This window comes from Hydra vulgaris, chromosome 06 (genome assembly GCF_038396675.1).
Source record: "Hydra vulgaris chromosome 06, alternate assembly HydraT2T_AEP".
Lineage (NCBI taxonomy): Eukaryota > Metazoa > Cnidaria > Hydrozoa > Anthoathecata > Hydridae > Hydra > Hydra vulgaris.
In genome coordinates this window covers 30200712-30213546 of record NC_088925.1, presented here as the reverse complement: position 1 = coordinate 30213546, position 12835 = coordinate 30200712, and the positions used below count along the sequence as shown (strand labels likewise).

The 12835-nt window shown below is 26.8% G+C and overlaps 1 long non-coding RNA gene across 1 annotated transcript; it reads right to left on the bottom strand.

The window, feature by feature from the left end:
* Positions 1-7164: 7164 nt before the first annotated feature.
* Positions 7165-12241, bottom strand: LOC136081767 (uncharacterized). The gene is made up of 2 exons (XR_010639088.1): positions 12109-12241; positions 7165-7279 (listed from the first exon to the last, which is right to left on the bottom strand). It is a non-coding gene; the product is annotated as an uncharacterized LOC136081767 (long non-coding RNA).
* Positions 12242-12835: the final 594 nt, after the last annotated feature.

Below are 12835 nucleotides of genomic sequence, written 5' to 3'. Positions count from 1 at the left end.
CATTTATAAATATATAGTATGGTTATATATAATTACAATCCTAATATATATTTGAACTGGTGAATGTTAAAAGGGTGGAAGTCCAACTATGTAAACTTTAGGAAAACTAAAAAAAACTGTATTCTCCCCGTTGTAAATTTTTGTTAATGGTTTAATAACTTTTTTTTTTTGAAGAGGATAATGATTTTCACCTTCAAAAAAAAAGTTATTGAACCATTTACTTTACATTTGAAAAATTATTAAACCATTAAAAAATTTACTACGTGGGAAAATGCAGTTCTTTTTAGTTTCCCTAAAAGTTAAACTAAAAAAAGTTTACATCATTGGACTCCGGCCCTTTTAACATTCACCGATTCATTTATAATTGCTATAAATAGATAATTATAATCAATATATGTTAATTATATTTATATACTTATAAGATATGCATTTATTTTAAAATTACTTAAAATATATATTATTTTACTGTCAATGACCATATATTAACTGAATTTTTCAGAAAATTGCTTGAGCCAAACATTCTATAATTGGTGACAAGTTTATACTCCATTTTAAGAGCTTCTTGAAATGACTTCTGCTCGTCTTATTGCAGTAGATAATATTTCAAATAGATAATGTAACAGATATTTTTTACTTACTACTACAAAATCATTTATAGATAAGAAAGAAAATACAAGGCTTCACCATACAAATAGTGAGGACTTTTTAGATATGTTTAGCGATGTCGAAGTACGGTTGCCTAACGCAACAATTAGCTATATCTTTTGCAAACTAAGATCTTTAAAAAATAAGGCTGCGAATTATTTAGAAAAGTAGTTAAATGGTCAATTAACGTAGCACGTTTTTTATTAGTAGTAAAATATTTTAGTTTCGCACTTCCAATTAATTAAAAATTTTTAATTAAGAATTTAAAAGCATTTTCAATTTTTTTATTACATTTTTTTAGGTGATGGTTAGAAATTGCAATCCCGCTGGTTCCGCGGAAGATTTGAAGTTACTGAAACCCCTGCTTGAATACCCAGATTATTAATTAATTTTCATATGCATGTATACTTATATATTTTTATATTAAAGATGGGATGAGGAAGGGGTGGGGGAGAAAGAGATAAGATGTCAATTTTTGATGGGGAAAATTTAGATAAGTATATATATATATATATATATATATATATATATATATATATATATATATATATATATATATATATATATATATATATATATATAAACTTATCTAAATTTTTACTAATTTGTTAATGCTCTGTTCTTTAAGCACATTGAGTATTCTTGTTGTAATAAAAACTAACATATTTGACATAACTTAATATTTCATTTAGAAGAAACTTGTTATACACAAATAAACAGCGAGAGTCCGTTAATAATTATTTTTTATTATATAACGCCTGTTGTGATAAAAATTTAACATTTTTTTTTAGTTCAGATTAGATTTAGGATTATCATGATTACCCTGCTCACCCGTACTTTACTATATATGTGTGTTTTTGTTCTGTCTGAACCTTTGGGGTAGTTCACTTCGTACGGTACGGTACTACGTATAGTTTATACGCATGCCTACGCATTTCTTTTACCCGTAATAGAGCGATTTGAAAATATTTTGAAATAAATTTGCCTGTGTTTCGAATCGTTGTCTTTTAATAAATAAATAACCTTACTTTTTTTTTTCTTTCTAATTTTTTTCTTGAGATGCCTCTAGGAATCAAGATTTTTGTGAAACCCTAATATAAAATTTTTTCTAAATATTGTCAACCTGGTACACAAAAGACGCAGAGAATAATGCTTGTAGAATACATTAGTTTATATAAAACTTTTTGTTGAAGAAAAAATTGCAAAAAATAAACCTACTTTTTTGCATATTATGTAGAAAAGGAGTTTTAACAAACAAAATCTTTTTTTTTATTAATTTGTTATTGAATGAAATAATTGTCAATTTGTTCAATTGAATGTAATATTGTCAAAATCAGCATAAAGTACTTCATCTCTTGAGTACCCTGTTGATATCTCTTGAGTACCCTGTTATTCTAAAATTTTCACTAAAATTAGGATCCATCAAAATTTTTGTTTCCGAGAAAGAACCTCAAGAATTCATCTAAATTTAAAAATATATTTTTACTCAGAAATGTTTATTTTTAAACTTTTTTTTTTTTTTGCCGTGAAAATTGATCCACCCTAACCCATAAGTTGCTATTTGTACATTTTTGTTATGTTAGAACCTCGGGCGTGTTGCTGGCTCACTAGTAAGTTACTATACATAAATGTTTTTGTTTTTTTTGCTGTGAAAATTGCTCCACCGTGACCTGTTAGTTGCTATTTATATTTATTTTTTTACTTAACTACTATATAATGAATGAATGGTAATATTGTGACTACTATACAATCATTAATTTTAATTTTTGTATTCCTTTAGATAAAATATTTTTCTCAATACATATCCAAAATCTCCCGTTCAATGTTACTGTATTGCTTACACAAGTAACTTCTTTTAACTAATCTTGGTCAGGTTCAGGATTGCATTTATTCTAATGAATTGTCTTTAAAATTATCTTTTAAACACACGGTGCATAGAAACATACTCTAAGACCTTGCAACACATCCCCGGAAATTTTTTTTTTGATTATCATTAGAAAACATTTCCTCATTCAAAAAATGTAAATGATAACTTTTTTTAGTGGGGGCCTGGGGAGAAATTACATATTTTAGGGGAGTGCGGAGGAATTTTGTTGCTCAAGATAGGTAAATAAGAGCATGGGGCATACTCAAATTTCTAGTATGTTAATACTGGTGTCGAATGAGGATAACTTGCAAAAAATAAGGGTAATTGGAGCTAAACCAACCCCGCCCCTACCCCTAACTGCCCCCTTCCTAAAACTACGTCTCCTTTAATCGTAAAAATTTTTATTTGTTCTATCACAAACTAGATCAAAATTCATTGACAGAATTAAAACTTGATCAAAAAATCTCTTTTCGTTTAAGATTTATAATTATGCAAAGCTTAAAATTACCCCCTGAAATAACTTTAAGTTGTCTCAACTTTTAAATGAAAATTTTTTTTTTGATGCAATTTGAAATCTGTCGATGAATTTTGATCTGGTTTAATACAAAACAAGCAAAAAATTGAAAAGTGTTTTTAGGAACCATACCCTGGTATAACCTGGTAAAAGTGCTTTGAGGAACCATACCTGCGGAGGGCTATTAGGGACGAGAAGGGTTTGCTACAATTATTTATTACGGTCAAAAAAAAAAAATTCTGGTCTTTATGGTAAGATTATGATTGATATTTTACATTTCAAAGTCATACTAAACATTTGTTCATAGGTTTAATATTTTACTTTTTACAAACTACATTCCTGCAAATAGAAAGCTACTTTAAAAGTGCTTGTAGTTGTAAGCACTTTTAAAGTAGCTTTCATAGTTTGGACTATGCTCTCCAACTTTTATCATTCGCCAAAACTGATTGGAATCCTGATGAATGGATTCAAGAGCTTGTTCGGTCCAACAACCTAAGCCAATGAATAGTATAAGTATAAAAGAAATGCAAGTTTAATTAATAAATATTCGTCGTAAATTATGCAAATTTACAATTCAACTGTTGAAATAAAGTGTTTAATTACTAAGATTATAAATTATTTTTTATCGAATTTAAAAGTTATTTATCATACCGAACACTCCACCTTTCATGTCGATAAATTCGATAACATGTAGCTCAACTATGTGTACCTTTAAAGGAATTGTAGCCCTTAGATTTCTATAGCTCGAAGAGAACTCCTCTAAATCTTTAAAATATGTGGAGCTTAATGATTTTCCAAAACAACTATGGACAATTTTTTTAAAATCTCTAAGTACATTAATATATTTGGCAGCGGAAACTCCAAGACTAGACTCTTGAAAAGAAAGTTCGAAGCTGTCTATGTTTTTAAGCAATTTATTACAAGCATTGTCTTCCAAACAATGCTCTTGGTAGGACACTTTGCAGATGTTTATCTTAGACAGATATTGGTTAAAATACTGTAACCCGCACTCCTTGTTTTCAAATAATATTTTTTCAATCTCTTTTCAAACTTTGTCTACAACACCTAGCAGTATATGTATACCAGGAATATTTACAAGTTCTAGTATTTTTTTGTTTTTGTCGCCTGTTAATAAAGAGGGATTAACAAGATTTGTGTACTTTTTTGCTTTTTTTAAATTTGCACCATCAGCCATCCATTGGTCGTACAATCTACACAAAGACTCTAGAGTATAATGATCAGGTTTTTGAAAGTCAAGAGATGGCGTCATGCAATACGGACAAGGGTGCTTTAAGGTTGCAGTTTGTTTTCCAACCATTTGAAGCAAAACCTTTAGATCTTCAGATACTGTGTAATCTAAGGATGAAATGTTTAAGTTACCCAAAATTAACCGCATATTATGTTATTTTTCGTTTAATGAAGGCAAAATGGCTAATATAACAGTTTTGTGAATGCTTGAATTTTTAAAATCTTTGCACGCATATCCGTCACACTTGCTCAGTTTCTCTGGAATTTTATTATTTTTTAACTCCTGTTTTAGGGTTGTTGACAGTGTAACTTTAAGGAACTCCTGTCCTCCATCTTCATCTAATTTGATATCAACATCATTTGTTCCTTGACTTCTGTGATGAAGCAATAGTACATTGCTACAAGCTCTTCAATGTCATTGCAATACACAATAGGAGTATCTTTTTCTACCAACTATACATTCATAAAAAATCAAAATGAATGATACAAATTGCAATCTTACTATAAAAACATATTTTTTGGGTAATAGTTTACTTACCTCTTCGCTTTCATTTAACTCTAATAGCAATGGGAGTTTATCACAATTGAATAATTTTCCAATCATTTCGTTGTTCTCAATCAGTTTAATATTGAAACCAGATTCCACACTTTTTCGTCCTGCTTCACTTCTCAGAAATCGTGCAACTTCAATCATGTTGCAATTACTTAGAAATTATAATGAAGTAATTACAAAAATTGGCTTTAAACTCACAACAAATTTATTTTTAAAAGTATTTTTAAGCAACAAAAACTTACCTAGAATGTAGCTTTAATTAAAATTTGTTCAATTTATCTAAAGAGAAGAAAAGTTTCTCAACCTCAGTCTTTCCGAAAGAGACAGTGAGTTGCTTCGGACAAAAAGTTTTCAAAGCTAAGGTGATCCCTGAGTCATTTTTGCTGAAATCTTTGATAGAGCTGGACAGAACTTTTCCTTGCGTTGTTGGGGATGTTGATTTTGCAATGGCAGTCAAATTCTTTTGTCTTTCTAAATTCGTACAGGGATGTGGAACTCCTTGTCCCACTTGGGCATAGCAATCTTGACAAAATAGTCTTTCTGCAGGTTTATTTGAAAAATCTTCAGTGCCTTGATAAACAAGTTTTCCCGACACGCATTTAATCATAGGGGCCAATATTTTTTCCATTTTTGATTTGCGCCCGTTTTTCCAAATAAAACATTCACATTTTCTCCCTCTAATAACTCTGATATTCAGGTATAATTTTATAGCATATGTATGGCAACTATAATAACTAAAATAGCGAAACTAAATTTTAACTTGTAAAGTAAATTAAACATCAATTACCTTCATAACACGGTCGCGTAGTGAAGTACGGGGTCGGGGCGGGGTTGGTTTAGCTCCAATTACCCTAATTTTTTGCGAGACATTCTCATTCGACACCAGTATCAACATACTAGAAATTTGAGTATGCCCCATGCTCTTAGTTACCTATCTTGAGCGACAAAATTCCTGAGCACTCCTCTAAAACGTGTGATTTCTCCCCAGACCCACACTAAAAAAAGTTGTCATTTATCTGCCTCCAATTTTTACCGACCAAATTGTGATCAAAGAAGACTGCGTTACAATGTTTTTAGGAGTTTTCCTGGATAAACAAATTACATGAAAACATTATATTGATTACATTTTTACCAAAACTTTTGAAAATATTGGAATTTTGTATAAAACTAGATTATTTAAATAAAAAGAGCTTGTCCCAACATTATTACTCCTTTATCCATACCTATTTAGTTTATGCAAATATTGTTTGGGAAAGTACTGATAATAATCGATTGAAACATCTTTGTAACCGTCAAAAGCACGCAATTCATTTTATTAATTTTGCGGATCGTCTTTCATTCAAGGCCTTTATTTAACGAAATGAGATTACTTACTACATTTGAATTAAATGTATTCAATATTTTATGTTTTGTATGTATGTGGAAAAATAATTTAGTTCGCAACGCTTTTAAAAATATCCTTACCTTAAAACTTATCATTAAATATACCCTAAGAAATAATGATTCGCCAAACCAAATTTTTTTTCCGAACCAAGTTTAATCAGTTTTGTATTGATTATCGTGCACCATATCTTTGGAATAAAGTTATTTTGCAAAGTTTTGATTTGCCTTTATTTTCATGTTTGCGGACTTAAAGGAGACCGTCGGAATAGAGGTTTGATAAGACAGCACTTTCTCCGTAAAATTAATGGTTTCCGTATTTCATTTTTTCCGTTCAAATTAACGGAAAAACTCCGTTAATTCAGCAAATAGACAGTTACTTAAACTTTTACAAAGTTTACACGAAAGTCGAAAATAAATGAATAGAATTTATGTTGTTATAAAAATGTAATTCGACTATTAAGAAACTACTCGTATTATAAATTACTAAAAATTATAATATAATACACTTCAAATACAACATAAAAAAACTCAGTAGTTTTGAGTACTTTAGCCACTTACAAAACATTTAAGAAAATCTATTTTAATCATATAGATCATATGCAAAACGTGCTAAGTCTAAAATATATCAATTTCTGTTGATGCGCAACTATGAGTAGCTCAGTTTTTACTAGTTTTTTTAAATTCAATTTACTTGGACTTATCACGTTTTCCAGATGAACTCCTCATATATTGATGAAATAATTATCATAGTATTAATAGTTATAATAAATATAAACAAATTATATTATATTATAGTAGTTATAATATATATTATATAATACTTATGATAACAAATAGTTTTCTATTATGACAAATTGTACAATATTATAATAGTTATTATATATATTATATTATAATAATCATAATAAATAAAAACAAAACGTCTTTTGATCTGTTTATACTTTGTCCATTCAAACACCGCTAATTCGTTTACAAAACTCAAAACTGTTGGGTGAGGTCCGAAATACTGTTTTTTACCAGTTTTTTTCCGATTTAATTTCCTTTTTCAGGATTCATTTTTGCAATACATCTACACAATAATTAAATCAAATTATTAAGTCATTATGAAGTCATTATTTACATGAAAAAAAGAAAAAAGAAAAGAAAGTAATGTTGAATATATTTAAAAATTGTATGGAGAGCGAGCATGTAGAGCGTACAGTTGAAGATAATCAGGAGGCAGTGATATAGAAGAAAGTGTAGATTAGAAGTAGATAAAGTTAGAGAATACTTTACAGATAATATAAAAAAGCTATGGATATTTATAGATTTTTTATAAACAAGTATGAAAGATATCATCACAAATGACCCTGATCATTGTACTTTCGTGATTTGGCAAAAAAGGAGCACTTTTTTAGGTACGTGGAAATCGCGATTTACGAAACCGATTTTTATGTTAAAATTTTGGTTCTCGTTTTTTTAACTCTTTTTAGGCAGCGTGAGACAGACGTAGTTTTGTGGAGTTTCTTTTTAGAAACATATATACACATAGATACTTTTTAGAAAAAAGAAAAACTAATCTTGATTTTTTAAATACTTTTATGCATGGTTACAAACTTTTTTATGGGATATTTTGCTCCTCAATATTAGGTTGATGTTCTTTCATGAATTTGTGGTCGAAGAAATGTAGAGTCCGCCTTGTTTATTATTAAAATAGTTTGCTTCATGCATTTTCTATGCACATGCCAAATTTCAACGAAAAATAATTATAAGCAATTAGTTTAATTAGTGTTATACCAAGTATACCACTTTTTTCAGGTAGCCTTAGGCAAACGGTTTTTTGATGTGGTTCTTTTTAGAAACATATATAAACCTTAACGACTTTTGAAAAGAAGAAAGGTTTGGCTTGATTTTTATATAAATATTGTGTATCGCTACCATACTTTTTTATGGAGTATTTTGCTGAGAATTTTGCATGAAAATTTGGTTGATGTTGTCACTTGGATTTGTAGTCGAAGAAATGTAGAGTCCGCTTTTTTTATTATTAAAATAGTTTGCTTTATGCATTTTCTATGAACATGCCAAATTTCAACGAAAAATAATTATAAGCAATTAGTCTAATTAGTGTTGGACTTTAGGTACCTAATTTCGGTTTTTCTGTTGGTTTATTTTTTGGTAAGCGAAATCCGGGTGGGGCCGAAATCCGGATAAGGTGGCGATTCAAATAAAAATCTTATTTTAAATTATTTTAATTTATATTATTAGATTAAATTTAATATGGACAAGCTTAATAAAACTGTTTTAGATGCACTAACAGATAGTAAGTTCAATTTTTTTATTCATGATAATAGTATTAACAAATATTTTCAAATCCAAAATATAATGATTAATGTAAAAAGTTTTTTATGTAACATATAAAAAAAGATTAATGTTTCAGATTAAAACTGTTGGTATTCAATTGCAACAGTTTTAATATTTTAAAACACTAACATTTAATATTTTAAAAACACTAAGAAATTTTGTTAAGATTAAATTAATGAAGTATGTAATATACTTATTTATATGTGGTTTATAATAGCCTATTAAACTATTGAATTGATTGTTAACTGTTAGTACCAGTTGACAATTTTATTAAGATATCACATATAAATAAAAATATTTCATATTACATTAGTTTAATCTTAACAAAAAACTTCTTCGTGTTTTTAAAATATAACAAAAGATATCATTATTATTGTCTTTTATTATTTTTGGATTATATACTTCTTTATCTATGGATTATTGTTTAAATCATTATACAAGCATGTCTAATATTTATTTCTTTTTAGATCCTACCTGGCTTTTTGTAGATTTTTTGAGATTTCATTAGTATAAATCACATAAATTTTGGGTTTATTCATTAAAAAAACATTAACATAATCACAAAAAGAAAATAGTATACAATAAGTTAATGTTAGTAATTATTTATAATATCTTTCTAATATAGAAACACTTAAAAAACATAAGTTAATGTTTTTTACTTATTGTATACTATCTTTATCTGTGTTTATTGTTTACATAAGTTTATAACTATTCCTAATGTTATCTTGTTGCTTATAAATATATTATCTTTATATTTTCATTGTTTATTTTCATTTCGTTAGTATAGTTGTTGCACCTTAAGCAGAACAGCTTTGACGATTGTTACATTTGTAACTTACTGTTAATAATTTCAAATTATTTTGTGACAACTTTTTTTGTTACTTTTAGTCGAATCTACACAGCATATCTCTGGTAAGTTTGTATCAGTTTGTATATGTTAATGATTATAGAATTTGCTAAAACTTTTTAATCTGTGAATAGATTTTAAAGATTACTAATTTCAAAGTCATTATTTGCAATATTTATTTTTTATTACAAATTTTGAATTTCAATTACATTTTTGTCTTCAACGAATCGTAAGTTTACCAATTATTACTTTTTAATATGTGTATATATTTTCGAAGACTGAAATATAAATTTTTTATTAAGTATTTTTTAACCTCTTATATCAGATGTTGTTTCTACATCTGATATAAGTGGTATGTTTACAAAGTTTTACTTTTTAATATGTTTATGCATATCTTAGCAGTTACAGTATTTATTTTTAATTACAACTTTGAAATCATTAGTTACATCTTCAGCGACTACTAAGAGCCATAGTAGTCACTGAAAAATTAAAAAGTAATAATTGGTAAACTTACGATTCGTTGAAGACAAAAATGTAATTAAAATTCAAAATTTGTAATAAAAAATAATTATTGCAAATAATGACTTTGAAATTAGTAATCTTTAAAATCTATTCACAGATTAAAAAGTTTAAGCTAATTCTATAATCATTAACATATACAAACTGATATAAACTTACCAGAGATATGCTGTGTAGATTCGACTAAAAGTAACAAAAAAAGTTGTACACAAAATAATTTGAAATTATTAACAGTAAGTTACAAATGTAACAATCGTCAAAGCTGTTCTGCTTAAGGTGCAACAACTATACTAATGAAATGAAAATAAACAATGAAAATATAACTATTAAAATATAAAGATAATATATTTATAATAGTTTTTAAACTTACTAGTCATAGTATGACTAGTAAGTTTAAAAACTATTATTTGCAAACATGTACATACCTTTCTTATCAATTACAAATTTTTATAAAAACTTTTTTTATCTTTAGTTCCATGTACACAACCTTCTGCTTGTAAACTTATGATTTAGAAATGTTTCTGAATGATTATTGAATTTATGTTTCTATTTATATACATTTTAATGCATTAGTATTGTTATTCCTCAAAGTGCAGTGGAACGAAATTTTTACTCTCATTAACATTTTTAAAGCTATCATTGATTAATACGTTGTTCATATTATTTGTTCAGTCTATCATTTTCACAATTAATTGTTTTATATTAAATTTAATATAAAATTGTTTTATATAAAATTCTTTTATATAAAATTGTTTTATATTAAATTGTTTTATATTAAATTGTTTCATATTACATTTTAAAACAGAACAGCTTTGACGATTGTTAAATTTGTAACTTACTGTTGACAATTTCAAATTATTTTGTGTACAACTTTTTTTTTATTTTTAGTCAAATCTACACATCCTATCACTGGTAAGTTTGTATCAGTTTGTATATGTTAATGATTTTAGAATATAGAATATTTCAAATGTTGATAAATGTGAAGAGTATTTTGCATACTTATTTACTATTCTTGTTTTAGTTTATTTAAACTGTTTGTTTGACTTTGTTAATAGTTATTTGATTTTAAACTAGTTTACCTTATGTTTACAGTTCCTCAAAATTATACTTGCATTATTGTTGAAATAATAGTTTAGTTTTTTACATTATTTATAATGTTATTAATTTCTAATAAATTATTATATATTATTTCTTTGTTTAGGCAAATTGAATTTAAACTTTAATATATTAAGTCTTTATATATACTTTTTAGAGGCATTTTAGAGTGGATACTCCAACTTGCATCTTGTAATGTGGTAAGATTTGTAAAGTTATTTCTCCCTTTTCAAATAAACACAATTTAAAATATTTTTTTTAATTTTTATTGACATTTTTTTTTTAAGTTGGATAAGACTGGGAGGGGGGGGGGGTTCGTTGGGCATGGCACATGTCCCACCTCTAATGTCAATTTATACACCACTTGTATATGCTGTAAAATAAGAAAATGTAATTTAAACTTTTTAACACAAAATATAATCATTGTTTTTTAGGTTAAAATATTTATAAGAATGTAACATCCTTTACATGTGACATCCTTTAATCTAAAATAGAACACTAATATTTGGAAATGGAATGGAAGCAAATCAGACTTAACTTTTTAACACAAAATATAATCATTGTTTTTTAGGTTAAAATATTTATAAGAATGTAACATCCTTTACATGTGACATCCTTTAATCTAAAATAGAACACTAATATTTGGAAATGGAATGGAAGCAAATCAGATTAACTTTTTATGTATAAAGATAACATATTTTATCAGAAAAACACTCTTACGTGTGAAAAACTTGTATTTTTTTAAAGTTACGATGGCTTTCCGGTACTCCCTCTAGCCCTTTAAACACCCCTTTTATCTGCAGAGTTATGTGAACTTGTAGCCTACTCTTACATCTATCTTTTGATACCAAGGTTTAGGCATTTGGATAAGATTTGACAAAGTTATAATAATTTCAGTGGAAAAAAAAAATTTTTGGAACCAGTTTCTTCAATAAATCCATATATCGAAAATTTGCGACTAAAAACGACTCATAACTTTTTTTTACATTGTTCGTTTTTAATAATTTTTTCATCTTTAAAATACTGTACTGAAGGGCTTTCTAATGATATATAACATTCTAAGATATGCTCAATCGAAAAAAAAACAGTCTACATACCTAACTTTTGTATAATCAATCCATGATTTCAACTGGCAGTTTTTCCACGGAACTTTGAAAACATCTATTCGATTGTTGGAAGTAGTCGAGTTAGAAATTTGGCATAGAATATATATAGAACATATATATATATATATATATATATATATATATATATATATATATATATATATATATATATATATATATATATATATATATATATATATATATATATATATATATATATATATATATTCAAATATATATATATGACATGCTTTAAATAAAACCTAAAGGAATTTACACCGTATTCAATTGCATACACATTAAGCAATCAATAAACAAACACACATAAATTGAGTAATTTTATGTCAAAGGATATTTGACAATATCATCACATAAACTAATAAATCTATATACCATAAGCAGGTTTGTCATTTTATTATATCGAATTACAATTTTATTTCATTATTCTAGTATTTTCCAATGGGTAAAAGTAAAGAAATACCAATTGAAGTTTGTTCCTAAATTATTGCTTTATATAACCATACTTCCAAATCACATAGGCAAAAAAAAATTTTTAATTTAAAAATAATTAATACATATAATAAATAGCTGAAAAAAAAAAGTAAATTTAATCAAAAAAATCAAAAGCAGTGATAAAAATAGCGACAGTTATTGGAGTTTCCTATAGCTCTGTGACCAAGATTATTAGACTTTATAAAGAAACAGAGGAATTTACTTC